This window comes from Conger conger, chromosome 9 (assembly GCF_963514075.1).
Source record: "Conger conger chromosome 9, fConCon1.1, whole genome shotgun sequence".
Lineage (NCBI taxonomy): Eukaryota > Metazoa > Chordata > Actinopteri > Anguilliformes > Congridae > Conger > Conger conger.
Genome location: NC_083768.1, coordinates 22033920 through 22049611, shown reverse-complemented (window position 1 = coordinate 22049611; position 15692 = coordinate 22033920). Strand labels below are relative to the sequence as shown.

Sequence of the window (15692 nt, the reverse complement as noted above, 5' to 3'; positions counted from 1 at the left end):
TTTGTATGATTGTGCATTTGCTGTGTTTCCTTGCCATTTCTCATTGCTTTACCATTTTCCTGTAATTAACAGCAATTATATGCTCGCAAATACGGGCTGAAAGCATTTAGGGAAACACAGCAAGTGCAAGTTATCAGCTGGAGTTGAACACGGTATTAATGACAATTGAATTAGCAGTGACCCATAAATGGACTTTTAATCGGAACAAGTGTGTCCTATTTTTGAAAATGAATATGAGGGCAGATTTATTTATTTAATCTTTTTTTTTCACGGAGGGCTTATTTACGGACCTGCCAGTGTTCTGGCAGATTTTCGCTGTTATTAAACCGGTCCTGAATGTGTGCATTTCACCACTAACTGTTTCTGACAGTTAATTACAGCTTGATTGTTTTGAGCATCCGGACTTTGTTAATGAGGGCGGCTTCGGGATGGAGTGTCCTTTATGCTGCATTTCACGTTTGGTCTCTTGACCAAAATGGAGGGCACTAAGTGCTCAGGGTCAAACTTTATTCTGGAGTAGTTCAATCTGTTGCAATTCACATTTTCATCAGCAGCATATGTGTGAACAACAAATAGGTGTCAAAATGATACTTCTTCTCGGCTGTCCCTTCTAGCTATGAATGAGTTACTGCTTTACTATTGTTTATTTAAGATTTGACAGTGAGGCTTAGTGTTAGATGAGATTCATAATGTAAAAAAAGCCCTAATCTTGATTGTATTGTGATTTTGTCTTGGCTACATCACTTTATCGACCAAAAAGTTAGACATTTGCAGGACTCCTTCAGAAAGTATGGACAGGGAATGAGAAATATTTCCTTTGCCCTCTTTGCATTAATATTTCAGATACACATTTTTTCCTGTACATTATTGATTCTCTTCGCTCATGGCCTTATCCAGGGAAACTTGCAAAGCTTCAAGCGGTTTAGGTTTAGTTAACTTCGTTAAAAACACAGCTGCAATGCTCTACCTAGCTATTAAACCGGTGAACTGCCGCATTCTCACGACACCCACAGTCCCACTCCCAGTGAGGCATATGTATATTTCGCAAAAGTGGCACAAACTACCAGATTTATGACAGTTTCATTTGGCCCATCCAGGTTGAATGACTGAAATGGAAACAAATAGTCCTGTTACTTCAGCAAGTGCATGCCACCATACCATATTGTTTTTATATTTATGGTTTTACAGATTTGTGTGTGTCATGCTGTAGCTAAATGGGAATCGGGAGTGGTAAATGTGCCCTGGCTCTGATGATGCACAGTGACAGGCAATTTTAACAAGCTTTTCTGGCTGGCCATGTGTCTGTGTGTCTGTAAGTGTCTGTGCAGTCGTGCATAGCAGACATTGATGTATCTCTGGCATGTGTGCAGTCGGGGGTGTGTGTGTTTGGGAAGGCGGGGGGGGGGGGGGGGGTTGGGGGGCGGCCGGGGGGGGGGGGGGGTTGCGGCTCTTGAGCGGAGAGGCTCGGAGGGGCAGGTGCCGTTCACTGTCTCCTGTCTGCAGTCTGTCATAATGGTTGATCGAAACAACACGCTAACAGCACCCGCTTCTTCCCAGTCCGGAACTTCAAGAGGGAACTTTCCGGAACCGAGCTAGGTTGTCTCTTTCTTTATGAGCGAGTCTCCATGTTGTTGCATAATGCATCCTGATTTGCATTTTTTTGTTCTGGCAAGATCCAGGCGCATTTGAATTGTAAATGCGGGAGGCCCGCCCCTTATCTTTAATTTGATGGGGCCCCCACAGGGGGAAGCGGTAACACCTCCGATGAGGTCCCTGCAAGGGAAGAAGAGAGCACTGCAGCACTCTGGCTTTTAATTGTGCTGCAGCACTTTGAATTCATTAGGGACATTGGGCTGTGTTTAAAAGCTGAATATTAATAACTTAACATTTAAGGGGGGGGGGGGGGGGGGTTCAGATAGGACCTCAGTGAATGTGGTGCCTTAAACACCTTTAAAATAATCATAGTGAATATGAATGCCTTGCCCTTGTATGACATCCAAGAATGGGCTTGGCATGGTTGTAATGTTTACTGGGGGTGGCAATTGGCATGCTGGTTGACTTGAAAGTACTTCATAATTCTCAGCTCATCTCTGTTTGTCAGAAGGATCAAAAGCAGACCATGAACTTCCAGCCTGTGAGTTGGGAGCAGAGATTGTGGGTGGAGTTGAGCAGTCATGAATACTGCTCTGCCGTAGTGACTATGCTCAATGTTTTGCATTTCACTCGTTGCATTCTGGTCTGGTATCACCCTCGCTCCCACGTTATAATCTTAAAAGCACTAGCAGACATATTTATTTATCTTTTAATGATCGGTAGGGGTGACAACCTCCGTCTCCATCCAATTTGTTTACTTTCAGTCATTTTCTTTCGTGATAATGTTTGCTGTGAAAATGCAGACATGCTGCGTCTGTTTAGCATCTTGGTATCATGGGTTTGCATGCTGGACTGGTAGAGCATGTGTTGTGGTAATGCGGCTGAAGTGACACAGCTCTATAGAGCCACAGTGAAGTCTGTAGCGCCGCCAAAATGTTTATCCGCTCTGCACTCCATGAAAAGCCGTATCTGCCCCCATCCTTGATGCACTGTGTTCAATATTGCTCTGGTTAGGACTTACCTTCAGCACTGTCTGTCACTCTCTTTTATGGAGAATCAATTGTACAGCGCTTTGGATAAAGGCGCTATATAAATTCCAACCATTTACCATTTTACCATTTACTGCAGTATTCAATGCAAACCATTGCATTCAGTTAAAAACAGATGGAATGCTTTCACATTGTGATGTGAATAGAACCGCTTTGGAAATTTGGTGCCTAGAGGATGAAACCAACTTTTTGCCAGATTGTTGATATTAGTTTGACAGTTCCCTCTTTTCTCCAGTGTGCACATAAAATATTAAAAACAAAGTGAACAAATAATATAGCAAAAAAAAAAATGGCAGACAGAAAATGCAGACAGGGGCAGCAGTAGTTAGGGAGGTGAGCCTGTGTATTTATTTGGAGAAATGTAGAACTATTAAAACTATTATCTGAGAAAGCATCATTATTTAGCAGTAATGTACCATTTTGATTATTGGAGTTTGACTTTATATCTAACATTATGCTTGGCATTAGAAGAGATTCTTCTGGAAAAGACACAACGGTAATGATTGAAAAAAAGAAGACCAGAAACTGTTGGACAAACACATTACACACCAGGTACATTGTTTTTATGTCTGGGCAATTATATAAATCACCAATTAATCTGCATGACATCAGGTGCTAACACACAATTGCTTTCTCTGGGTCTGTTTTCCTATACAGTAGGTGAACACTCACTTTTATGGGGCTGACCTTGGAGAGGGACAAAGCTAAATTAATTTCAGTGACGATAAAGAACCTGTTCATGAATTGGCAGGGACCTTAAAGCTTGTGAGGTGGGGAGCCTACCTTTTCTTCCCCTGATGCCAGAACCCTCTTATATAACAGGCAGATAAGTCAGTACTACTTTGTTTCATGATGGAATTATTAGCACATTGTCCTCCACTGTGTCTCTCCCTGAGTAATACCCACAGTGCATTGCGGTTTCTGAATATGGCTGCTCGATTTAAATGCAGGGAGTCCATTTAGAAATGAAAAAGTGAAACCAAATAAATTCAGGCAAATGTGTAAGCAGGCCAAAGATTATTAATGTTATGATGGAAAAACCCATGACTGAGGGAGTAAATGAAGCCAGCAAAGTGTCTCTAATCCAGTTCAATGGCTGGTCTCAATCAGAGGGGCTGATATCGGGGAGGGGAGGGGAGGGGAGGGGAGGGGGTGTGTTTATTGCCTTGGATCAGTGGTGGGATCTGCAGCATCTAGGGGAGAGAAAGCCCTAATTAATGAAGTAGATTCATTAGCAGGGTTAATGACTGCTGTCAGTCAGAAGCCCTTCTTCACTTCAGGATGGCTGCCTCATGAGGGTGTTAACATGGATTTTGCACTCTTTGCTTTGTTTCTTTATTTTTGCTAGTTAAAAAAAATAGGTTTTTGAGTCAATGATCTCCTGTTCCTAATGGATTAGATTTTTTGCTCAAAAGGGAAAAGGAAAAATATTATTTGTGTTCATGATAGATCTGGATTGTTAATCAAAATGGTATCAAGTATGAGGATTACCGCTCTTGTTTACAGACTTAAATTTTTCATACGCCTGCTAGCTTCTTCCTGGATGTGTGTTTTCGTACAGTTGGACTTCAGCCTGGTATTAGAGCTAGATTGTATTTGGATTAGGATGTCATTGTCACCACATTTGCAGTAGAAAGTAGATGCCATGCACCGTCATCAAGGATACAGCATTTCTGAAATTTCACACTGAAATTCTGAAATTTGTAGTGATGAGGTGTAATGGCCAGTCTTTCCTTTCCAACTCAGAGACAGGTTGGTTTGTCATCGCCACATCTGTTATTGCTTTCTGGCAGAATCTGAGAGTCAGGAAGGTCCCCTATTGGCAGATGTACAGTAGTAATGGGTGGGGTGCTTGATGTGGAGAGTGAGGTTATAGCATTAGCGGTCTTTCCTTTCATTACCTGGGAGGGAGGGCCGTTTAGCTGTTCTGCTGGGAGTGTTTTGAGAGTAGCCAGACACTCTGGAGCTGGGGTAAGGGCTGGGTAGGCTGTGCGGCAGATGTAAGATGGTCTTTCAGGTCAGCGGGATTGAGCACGGCGTGTTCAACCAGGAGAAGGTGTTGAGGAAAGTGTACTCTGTGCCGCTCTCTGCTCGTTGAGCTGATAACGTCTGACAGGTGATTTATAGAGGGAGAAAAATGAGCTTTTCCTGCTCCTACGCTCCGTCCTCCACGGCTATAGCAGGCTTATTTACTGGAGAAAATTCCACAGAACTAAAACCAATCGGTTTCCGCCAAGCTTAGCGCCGGGCATGTGTCATTGTCACTGAGGCCAGATTTTAGGTGATAAAGTGTCGACTCCAGGGAGGGAACAGGGAAGGCGGGGGGGGGTGGGGTGGGGTTGGGGGGGGTATGTGACATACAGACATTTCTTAGAAAATGAAAAGCTTTGCGGAGGTGGATGACTGTTTCCGGTTTGATTGACACGCAACAGGGGGAATCAGACTTGTCGTCAACAGGAACACAGATGGGGTCTGGAGCGGAATCTTCCGGCGACTGCTGGGGAGCTGTCTGCCACTGCGTCACCAGCTCTCACATCCTGTCTTCCTGCTTCCTGTCACAGAGCTCCTTCCCCAGCACCCAGCGTACAACTGTGCATCAGACGCAGAGACGACAACATGGACTCCAAAAAATGTATAATGGGAACGTTGCAGGACATTTTGACGTGTACATACAATCGTAGTCAGTCGTGTGGACAGATGAGGATCGATGTCTGTCATCTCGTTTAGGGGGGTCCTGAAAGCTGAGATGCTAACAAACATACAGTACGTACTACCATTTAATGGAAGTTTTCTGGAAGTTTCCATGCTTCCAGCTGCTTTCTGACAGCGAGGCTGGCCAGGATTAGCTCAGCGGCTGTGGGAAACGCGGAGGTCGGCTTCACTCTCCCGTTTCGGAGCTCAAACCGTGCGTGGCGAAAAAAAATCCTGCCCTGATTTACACGCTCAGGTCACGGATGCTCTCTGCGGAGGTGCGGTCGGAGCGCGTTAACCCGCCGCCATTAGCCATTCCTCTAATTGTTATTAATGCGGCCTGGGGTAGGTGCTAGTCGTGTGTTAAATCACTTTTAGTGGAGGGTAGCAGCGTTCAGCTATTTATCAAGCGTTGCTGCCAAAGCATATAGATAAGCAGGACCGCGGGAGAGGTCTCTGCCGCTCTGCCCACCTCTCTCCCCCCTGCAGAGGTCACAGACAGGGGGGCACTGGCTCTGATTCATTCTGTTATGATTGTTTCACATAACTCCCATCCATCTCACTCTGTGTGTCAGTGGGAGTTTTTCTATCCCTCTGTGCATTCTCTGAACTATAAACCATTAAAGCGCATTAAAGGCATGATTTCGACCCATCTCAATCAGCGCTCCTTGTCCTTTGAAGCAGACTGTGAAATTTCTCCAATCGGTGCCGGCGCACCTCTTGCGTCTCTCTGACGTTAGCCGGTTGCGCGTTGGAATGAGAAGCAGGACTGTCGGGGGTTGTGTGGTTGTGTAGTGACCGAAAGAACCGATCACACAGATTCTTGATTTAGGAGATGTTTTGAAGGGCTGGAGCCCCAGAGATGGATGAGCATTACGCCTACTTCCTTTTTTCCCCCCAACCTTTGTCCTTCTTCCTCATGAAACTACTGTGCAACCCATTTCACATCGGCATCGGACTCTAACTCAAAGAAATGCAACAGTGTGCAATCGGATGCAAAGGGATTTGAGTGCTTGCGAATGGGTGCGTGCGCGTGTGCATGAGAGAGAGCGAGAGTTACAGTATTATGTGGTGTTTTTGTACGTCCCTTGTGTGTATGTATTCCATCTCTGCCCCTTCGTCATGTTGGCGGGTGGGTAGTGGTGGCAGAGGCTGACTGTCCTTTTTTGGCCAGCGAGATTGCAGCCATGGTAAAGTGGGTGCAATTCTGCCGAACACAGCCTATTCACATCCTGTCAAGATAAGCTCAGCGAGCCGGCCGACTCTTTAGGTAGTCACAATCTGCTATCGCTCGGCTTTAATTACCGAGCGCATTACTTCGGGGAGCTGCGTCCTCGGGCCCTCCATCAAAGCACACCAAGCTGTGCCCAGGGAGCGGAGCGTGGGATTCTGGGAGGGGAGGAGAAATAAACACGCCGTGTTTTGTCGACCCAGCCTCCTGAGGATCCTGTCTGATCTTTTTGTTGTTTTTGTCTTTTTTTGGTCAGATTTGGCTCTGTGGTTTTAATCATCGCCAACATTTCCATATCAGGTTTTCCCATGTCATGAGGACAGGGTTGCAGTGGACAGTAGATGACAGAAGGTAGGCATTGGAAATTGGTACACAATATTTGTGTATCTCATCCCGGCAACCTGTCTCTTTGTAAGTAATTACAAGTGTTAATTGGAATCGCTTCTAATTAAATGCGGATGTTCTTCTATTGTTGCGCATTGATTTGCATTTCAGAAGTCCCTTATTTAAATATCAAGGCTTAGCCTTGAAACATTTGAGAAGCACTCGAGCACAGATTCATTTTTTTATTTGATCTAAGGACTTTGGCCCAGGGATTTGTCTTTTTTTGCCAAACTGGATAGTTTAGGTGTCACATTAACCTAAGGCTGTTGGGGAAGGTGAGACCTCAGAAGTGTGGATAGCCTTTCTTCCCCAACTCCATTTTTCAGTACAGAAATGCATCGCCATTAGCGAGAGTACCCTTCTTATCGCTGCCAATGCATCACATTGTGCAGCTCATTTACATAAAGAAATCCCTCACTGCCCAAATGCAGGGGTGTTAACCATATCTCAACAGTGTCTACTAGCAAAGGGCATCAAAGATGGTTTCTTGGCATGGCATTTTGTGATTATACATCGCGTCAGGATGATGATATCTCCGCAAGCTGCTTGTAGGTTTGCTCGCTGATTCATATGATCAAATAAAATAGATCCATGAATCCATGTCCGCAGCAGACCTGGGTCAAATACGTAATTGTTTTGGATTCAAATACTTTTCTGTGTTTGATTGATCTTGTCTGGAGCCAACCAGGAAGACCAGAAATGGTAAATGGTTGGAATTTATATAGCGTCTTTATCCAAAGTGCTGTACAATTGATGCTTCTCATTCACCCATTCATACACACACTCACACACTGATAGCGATTGGCTGCCATGCAAGGCACCGACCAGCTCATCAGGAGCATTTGAGGGTTAGGTGTCTTGCTCAGGGACACTTCGACACAGCCCGGGCGGGGGATCGAACCGGCAACCCTCCGACTGCCAGACGACTGCTCTTACTGCCTGAGCAATGCCGCCCACTACAGTGTTATGGCAGGGTTTGCTCTTATTGAGAATATTTAATTGGTTGCAATACACCAGACAAGCTCAGTAAAGCATAGAAATGTATTTGAATCCAAAACAGTGGATGTATTTGACCCAGGTCTGGTCTGCAGGGTGCAGAGTTGTAGAAACACTGCAGACTTTTTGTGTCTGTCAAGAGGCCGAAGTGCTGATAGCTTTTATATAATTTCAGCTCATCTCGACGAGTATGTCTGAGTACTATGTGATGATAAACTACTGGACTATTAAAGGAATGAACCATACACAAGAAATTAGTCATACGGTGAGAAATATTTCAAGAGGGTGGTGATATTTTATATTGAATGGAAAAAGCAATCGGCCGTCAAACCGAGTTATTAATGCGATAAGGTTCCGCTGCGGTAATTCCCTCTGCAGTCAGCCTGGAGCCTACAGGTGGGGACGTGAGCGTCAGAAGACAAAGAGGACTTTCAGAATGGAGCGATTTCAGCAGTTTTGCAGCCTCCGAGGGAGCGGGTGAAAAGGCTCTCCATCCACCTTGATATCCGCACTCCGGCTCAACGGTCCCAGGTGGTCCTGGCCGTTGCCGTGGCAACCCGGAGAGCAGCAGAGCAGAGCGCCGTAGCGGGCCCCTGCATAAGTATATAAATGGGAACGAGCGCGTTCATTTACCACAGTGTGCCATTTACACCTTGCAGGTGCGCATTTGCGAAAACAAAAACAAAACAAGACAAACAGGAAATCAGACGACACTGCGTCCCCCCCCCCCCGCTGGTTCTGCCAGGTGGTGCGACCCGGCCTCCTTCGGGACTCCCTCTCTGCGCTCCTCCCTACGCTCTCACCTGCCCTCCGAAATCCCGTCCGTCTTCGCGCATCTCCCACGCGACGCGGCAGCGCGAGGGGGTGTCGAACACCGAGCTGACTGTAATGCGAGGTGATTGTTTTGTGTTTGCACCACCGCGGAACCGAACTGTTGGTGCGAGAGGCACGACGAACGGCGGGAGCCGTAGCAGAACGGTAACCGCGCTTCTCCGTAAAGAGCGCTGGTCTGCTTCCGCACTCCAGCAGATCCTCTTAATTAAAAGTTAGCGGTGGGCCTGCCTGCCCTTATTAAGAAGTGCAGCTCCTTCTCGGGGAAGAGTGAGCGCATTGTCAGTGCTGCTTGCTGACTCGTTTCACATTCAGAGTGATGAATATTCGCGTCACATCTCAGCGAGCTGTCACCGTAGCCCAGTCACTTGGGGCCCATCTGGAAGTTTCTCCAAACCGTTCAAAAAGATGGCTAATGCATAGAGAGGACAGGCCAGCACACACTATTACAGACATACACACTTATACCTACAGGCACACACACACGCACACACACACACACACACACCAGGGCTATGATGAAATTCATTTGGCGGACAGGAGATAGACAGAGATGCAAAAGGTGGCTCAGATAAGCCTGCCAACATCGATCTGCTCTGAAGACATTACTTTCCCACAGAAAAGCAGTTTTAGATTTTTGAATAGGATTAATTTTTGTACAGCAGTTTCCAGTGCCCTCTACACCATTTCATTAGTCTTAGGGTGAAATGCACTAAAGGCCATGGAATTGCACATTATTGCATTTTGGGGAATTATATTGATGTCCGTTGCTTGTGTTTTTGGCTTTTAATGCCAGTCAGGCTGTGTTTCCGTGACTTCCTCTTGTCTCTGCTCGATTTGTGTATTTGTGTGTGTGTGTGCGCTCTACTTTCCTTTGGAGTGGACCTTGCTGCTGAGAATCAGTGATAGTAACTTGTTGGAGAGTTGCACCTGCCAGGCATTGTACACACTGTTCTGCCCAACTCCCACTGCCCACTTCCACAAATCCGTTTACCGGAAATTGCCATGCTGTCTTGAGAGTCGCTTCAAGTGAGACACATGGATATGATCTTTATAGTAGAGACTGAAAAATGTGAACCTCACTTATCACTACAGTACACATTTTCTTTACAAATTCATCCAACTAACATATTTCCATACCTGTTGCAGTCACTCTTCATTGGCCTAGTAATGCCTGATAATCATTTGCTCAGTCAGTTGGCCCATTGATGTAATCCTGTCATAATATTTAAGGCTTTGTTTTTGTATTTATATTTTGTATTCTGTCTGTTTGGTGGTTAGATTGATACTTTTAATGAATATTATTTCATTTAGGATGTATGCCTTCATGCGTCATACGTGTTCTTTTCCCCCCCATATCCACGTAGATGGGAAGCGGAGCGTTGCATGACTTTGAGTTAAGGTGTATTAATAATAGGTCAGATTGAGAGACCCACACCAGGAGTGTGGCAGTTAGAGCCAGGGAACTCATAATGACCGCACTGAGCCACATCTCAGCTGAATGACAGCCCCTCCTGTGGTACAGTGTCCCCGTCGCTGCCCTGTGCCATTGCTTTCCTCATTAGAGAAAAAAATAAGTCAATCATGATTTCCTCAATGGGAACGGGGATGAACCGGGCCGTTTGAGGCTTTTCAACACTCGGAAGAGTTTAAGCTGTTTTTGCAATTCAGAGTCAAGAGCCGACACAACAGCAATTATGAGACGCCGATGTTTGCAATTAATTGGCTGTCAGACTGCTGCTTCCTTGGCATATTGTACTGCGGTTGGGTGAAGTGACTAAAGCAATAGATTAGTGAATATACAAGCATTGTATATCCCTGGCAAGCTTTTTAGCCAATTATAGACGTGGATTACCACAACTGTACAGATATAACAGTCTATAGAAAGGTGCTTAATTGCATGCACTTGAAAGGCTATCTAAGGTCGTTCCCCACGGGAAGGGGGAAAAATACTTTATTAAAGCTTGATTTCTAAATTTTCTTGCCGGAAAACAGAAAATGTGCATTCAAGGAAGGGTTTGGTTGCCGTCACTGAACATGTACTGTAGTAAAGCTTGCTGTTGTATATCCAACCAACCATTCATCTGGGATATTTGTCTCATCGAAGCACCCAATTTTCTATTTGATCCTGCCCCTTCCATGCGGAAACCTGTTCCTTCTTGACACAAGACAACAGCAATAGGAGATTTGCAGAGAAAAACCAGTGGAATGGAAGAGAAATCAAAATGACAGTGGTGGTCAGGGTAGTCTATGATGTGAGAAAACATACCATTTTCATTTTTCATTTGACTTTATTTTGGAAAGGTGTGACAGCATCCCCCCCCCTCAATTTAGGGGCCTTGAGAGACTTCACCCAGTAAAAGATTGATTCAGAAGATTTAATGCTTTACTGCACAAAACAGGGACAGGGAGGGAAACATAACTTTTCTTAAGATGCTGTCAACTGACAAAAATGATCTGTTAAAACTCAAACTGGGATGAAACAATGCAAAATCAATAAAGTCAGAACAAGAGATCTCGCCATCTTCAAACTCATCTTTCTCCTCAAAGGAGAGTGACACTAGGCATTAGCTATTCTTGTCACTTCATGGATAAAAGTGGTTGTACATAAAGAACACTTTCATCTCTGGTTTTAGCCCCTATTCGCACATTGATGTCAACTGAAAGTAGAAACTGCAGGTGTGCCGTTTGTGGAGATTTTCTATAATTATGCCTGACATTTGTGGTTAATTTCACTTTAAAGATTGTCCTTTTACATCCTGTAATATTTGCAGATACATAATAGAGGCATGATCAGGTTTTCTTCCTATTATGTACACCTTGGTGCCAGGGTATGTAATTACCACCATCAAATAAAATGCATAGCAGACAAATAACTAACTGACTGAATGAATCAAGTCAGCACAGGCATAGCACTAAAACCATCTGCAGTTGGCATGTTCATTCAATATGCTGTTCTTAAAAAAGGCATGTTGCATTGGCAAGAAAAGACAATATCGTAGTAGAAGGTTCTTAACAAGGCTGGTGCATGCTGGTGTCAGCATATGACATATTCCCTCAGGAGTGTAGCGTAAGCGATGGATGGGAACGTGACTTCAAGGAGTTTCAACAAATCTCTGTTTGAGTATTCAATCCATACACAGACTGTTCTGGATCTAGCTCAACCAAGACAGTTTCATGTAGCTAGTCCTTAAAGTTTATTTGAAAACTAGTGTCTTCTCACTCTGTTCCTGTCTCCAAATACTCATCTACTGCACTGTGAATCTAGTTTGAGCCCCTTTTGTCTGTTAGCATGTTGGTTATCACCATTAATCTGCCAAAATGTACATAGATTCCAAATATGCACAAGGACACCACGACCCAAGCTAGTTAAGTAGTCCAAAGTGTTTATTTTTAATTCAGAAACTGGCTCAAAAAGGGCATTTGGTCTGGGTTTTGGGTCCAAGAAGATGGCAAACTTCGTACAGGTTTATTATGATTTTTCCAGTTCTACTGTATGTATATTAGCAGCAAACCCAACAGGCGATTAGTATTGAATATGTGTTGCTCATAAAATGTCACTCATGATGACACCTCTGAACATTAACCAAATTTATTTTCTCACCAGTCCTAAAGTGAAGTGATGTGAACTGCTCGACGTTGTCTGGGAGACCGATAGAGAGGGCATTGATTGAATTCTGCTTGACAAAGCAGAAACCGCTTATTGAACTAATGCAGCTGGACACCGCGATCAATTTCGCAATGTCACTTCCAAAGTGATGAAAAAAGTGTCGACATATTTATGCAGGGGATGCAAATCATTTGCACTCTCTCTCTCTTTTTTCAGATAAAAGAAAAGGGAGTATCACTTCAGCAAACTACGCGATGCGTGGAACTTAATTATACTGCGAGTGGTTTTTCTCATTGTGGCGTACGTAGGTGCGGCAGCCGGAGTGATGGCGGTGCCGTTACTGGCGTTAGCGCTGGAGCCGGCTCTGCCATCTGTTTCCCTCATCTCTCCACTCCCTGCTATCGACAGGCGGCCTCAATCACCATTAATCATAAGTGAAGCGATCGCGTGTTTGTAGTGAATGGAGGAGTTGGGCGACGGGGCTGGCACTGGGACAGACACATATAGCATCCCAGATGACATGACTGCCAGGGCATACGGAGATAAATCAGGCGGCGTGTGAAGCCACACCCGTCTGGCGGTCGTGCCGATACTTCCTTGGATCGTTTTTGTCCCCGCTGATAGTACAAAAACTGTTAGATGCTCATCCGGGATGTCGGGAGATGGAGGGGGCGACAGCCGGGAATTTCTTGTGATACATAGGAGTAGCACTTCAAAATGGTTTTAGGGCTTTCTGTCATTATGTTGGTGCTGTCTGTATCGTTTGTGGTATTTGCGGGTAGATTACCGATTGTCGCTTTTGTTTGTTTGTTTGCTTGATTTTGACAGTTTTTTGACAATCTTTTGACACTAGTTGGGCAGTTGAAAGAAATTTCAGCATACTGTGCAGCACAGTAAACTAGCATTTTTAATAGATTTTGATATTGCGGCTAAAACAAATCCCAGAAAATAATATTTCTTTACTATACCCTTGGCAAAGTTAAATTCAAGTGTAAATAAGTTGTGTTCTCTCCTAATGAAATCTGAAATTGCATGCGAGATGCTGGCTTTGGATGTTGCTAGGTGCGATAAACAATTCCCAACGCTCTAATGCTTAATTTATTGGAGAACCATCTGGTTTCCATACAAAACTTCCAAACAATTTTCTGGATGTGTGGGAAAGTCACTCCAAGCTGCTTAATGATTGTTTGCCCCACATGGGTGGCTGTGCACTATTTCAGGTATACAGGGATGACATTGTGCCAGAAGTGGGATCACACTATCTTGCTTGGAATACGATGGTCCATAGAGACTCTTGTTATAAGTTATTTTTGGGGTGCCTGGCAACAAGGGGGTGTGTTGGCTGCTTTGGGAGGGGGGTGGGGTGTGATGGACGATGGTCCTTTCTTGCTTTTTCAGCACTCGGGCAGGAAATAGGGTCTCTGAAAATGCTTAAGCCAGTCAAACAGCTCAGGCACAGCTGTCAGGCCGAGAGACTCCTGTGAAATATGGACTAGTGATGACAAATGTGGTGGCACCAGTGGGGAGTGTGATATAATAGAAAAAGTCCCACGTGACCGGACAGTCCTATGTGGAATATATCGGATCACCTCTGGCTCTTTGCCTTTTGTTTTTAGAGAGAATTTTATGTCTAGGTCGAAAGTTTGACTACCACTTTTGTTTTTTTTTATTAAAGGTGCAAGGTCATTCCTGCTTTCACTACTCCATCCAAGAATCGGAGACTGGCCATATTTATTGTCAGCTGATAAATCAATACTTTGTGTATCAGACAGGCTCAAACCTGTCAGTGAGAAGTATATCCATATTGATTACTCTTTTTCGTGACTTTGAACATGAGATTTTATTTTACCAAAACACCATCATGCTGTGCCTACAGAAGTATATCGCATTGGTTTTTTACATTTTAGTACATTTAAGCATTTGTTTTTTGCCAAACAGAATCATAGGCAAAAACGTCTCCTATTGCTAGCAATAGGGAAATAATGGTTCTTTGCTATATGTATTATTATTTATGAAGTGCGAGTGTCACAGCTATGCATAACCAGAAGTATAATAGTATGTGATATGAGGCACACACAGTCTTTCTCCACTGTTCTTAATCAGCAGTGCTTTCAGGTTTCTCTGGTCTCCTCAGCACTAGATAAAGCACGTCATTGGCAAGTGTGTTTTTCACAGGCCTAAACACTTGGGATAATGAGAGCTGGGACTTTGTGTGTGTGGGGGGGGGGGCAGAAGAATGCATTGCACCATGCTAAGTTCCTAGCCACGTATGCTAATGCACACCAACATTAAGTAGCACCATGGCCACAGAAAATGTAACGCAGGCCCGATTAAATGTGAAATGATTCTGTCTGGCACAGTAGCCGATTCGGAGGGCAGGGTTCGTCATAACACAATTTAATGCCCACGCGCCCGCGCTGCAGAAATCGGCCCCCGGCTCGGAAGATTTCCCACGTTTGATTGACGACTTAAGCCACCGGTCCAGGAGTGCCGGGGCCAAAGCTCCATGGTCACATTGGGGAATAATTAGAAACATGATTTTGGGCTGGCTGCATATTAACACGCAGCTGCTATTCACTCTAATGCAGGCTGTCAGTCGTACATGACCTGTATAAAGACTGGTCATTTAGAAAGTCAAATTGCTTTGCCTGAGGGGTGCTATATGTCATGCTACATATTCTGAAACTCATGTATTTAAAATGTAATAATACTAATTACCTGAAATGCATCTTAGTGCTTTTTTTCCCTGAACAATGATTACTATGCCATGCAGTGCAGACAATGGAAAACATTTATTTTCTGGAGTTCATTTTTTCCACATAAGTGCATTAGCATGTCCACCATTTTGGAAGGTTTTTTTCAGCATTCTGCCCCTTTTAACGCATGAGTGACTCATAACTTCAGAGATAAGTAGTTATCTGACATTTTCTGGAAGGAATTGTTTTGATTTATTTCACTCTTGGCATTTTTGAAAGCTTTAAAAAGGTTTTTGACAGTATATTTGATTGTCTATTATTTCATTGCATTACCTGGTATCTGACTGTGACATGAAATTATAGAGAACTTGGTTTTAAAGATTCAAGTCTAGAATCAATCAACATTGTGCATCTAATTATTATTATTATTATTATTATTATTATTATTATTATCATTATCATTATCATTATCATTATCATTATTATTACTATTATTATTAAGACTAGTAGTACTGGCATTAGTAATAGTAGCAGCTGGGACATTGCACTTTGACTGTTTTGACAATGGCACAGGAACATGTGCATCAACACAAGAAGGAGAGTTAATACAG

The 15692-nt window shown here is 44.0% G+C and overlaps 1 protein-coding gene across 1 annotated transcript in view; it reads left to right on the top strand.

The window, feature by feature from the left end:
• csmd2 (CUB and Sushi multiple domains 2) overlaps positions 1-15692 on the top strand; it is a 278599-nt gene that overhangs the window by 76135 nt on the left and 186772 nt on the right.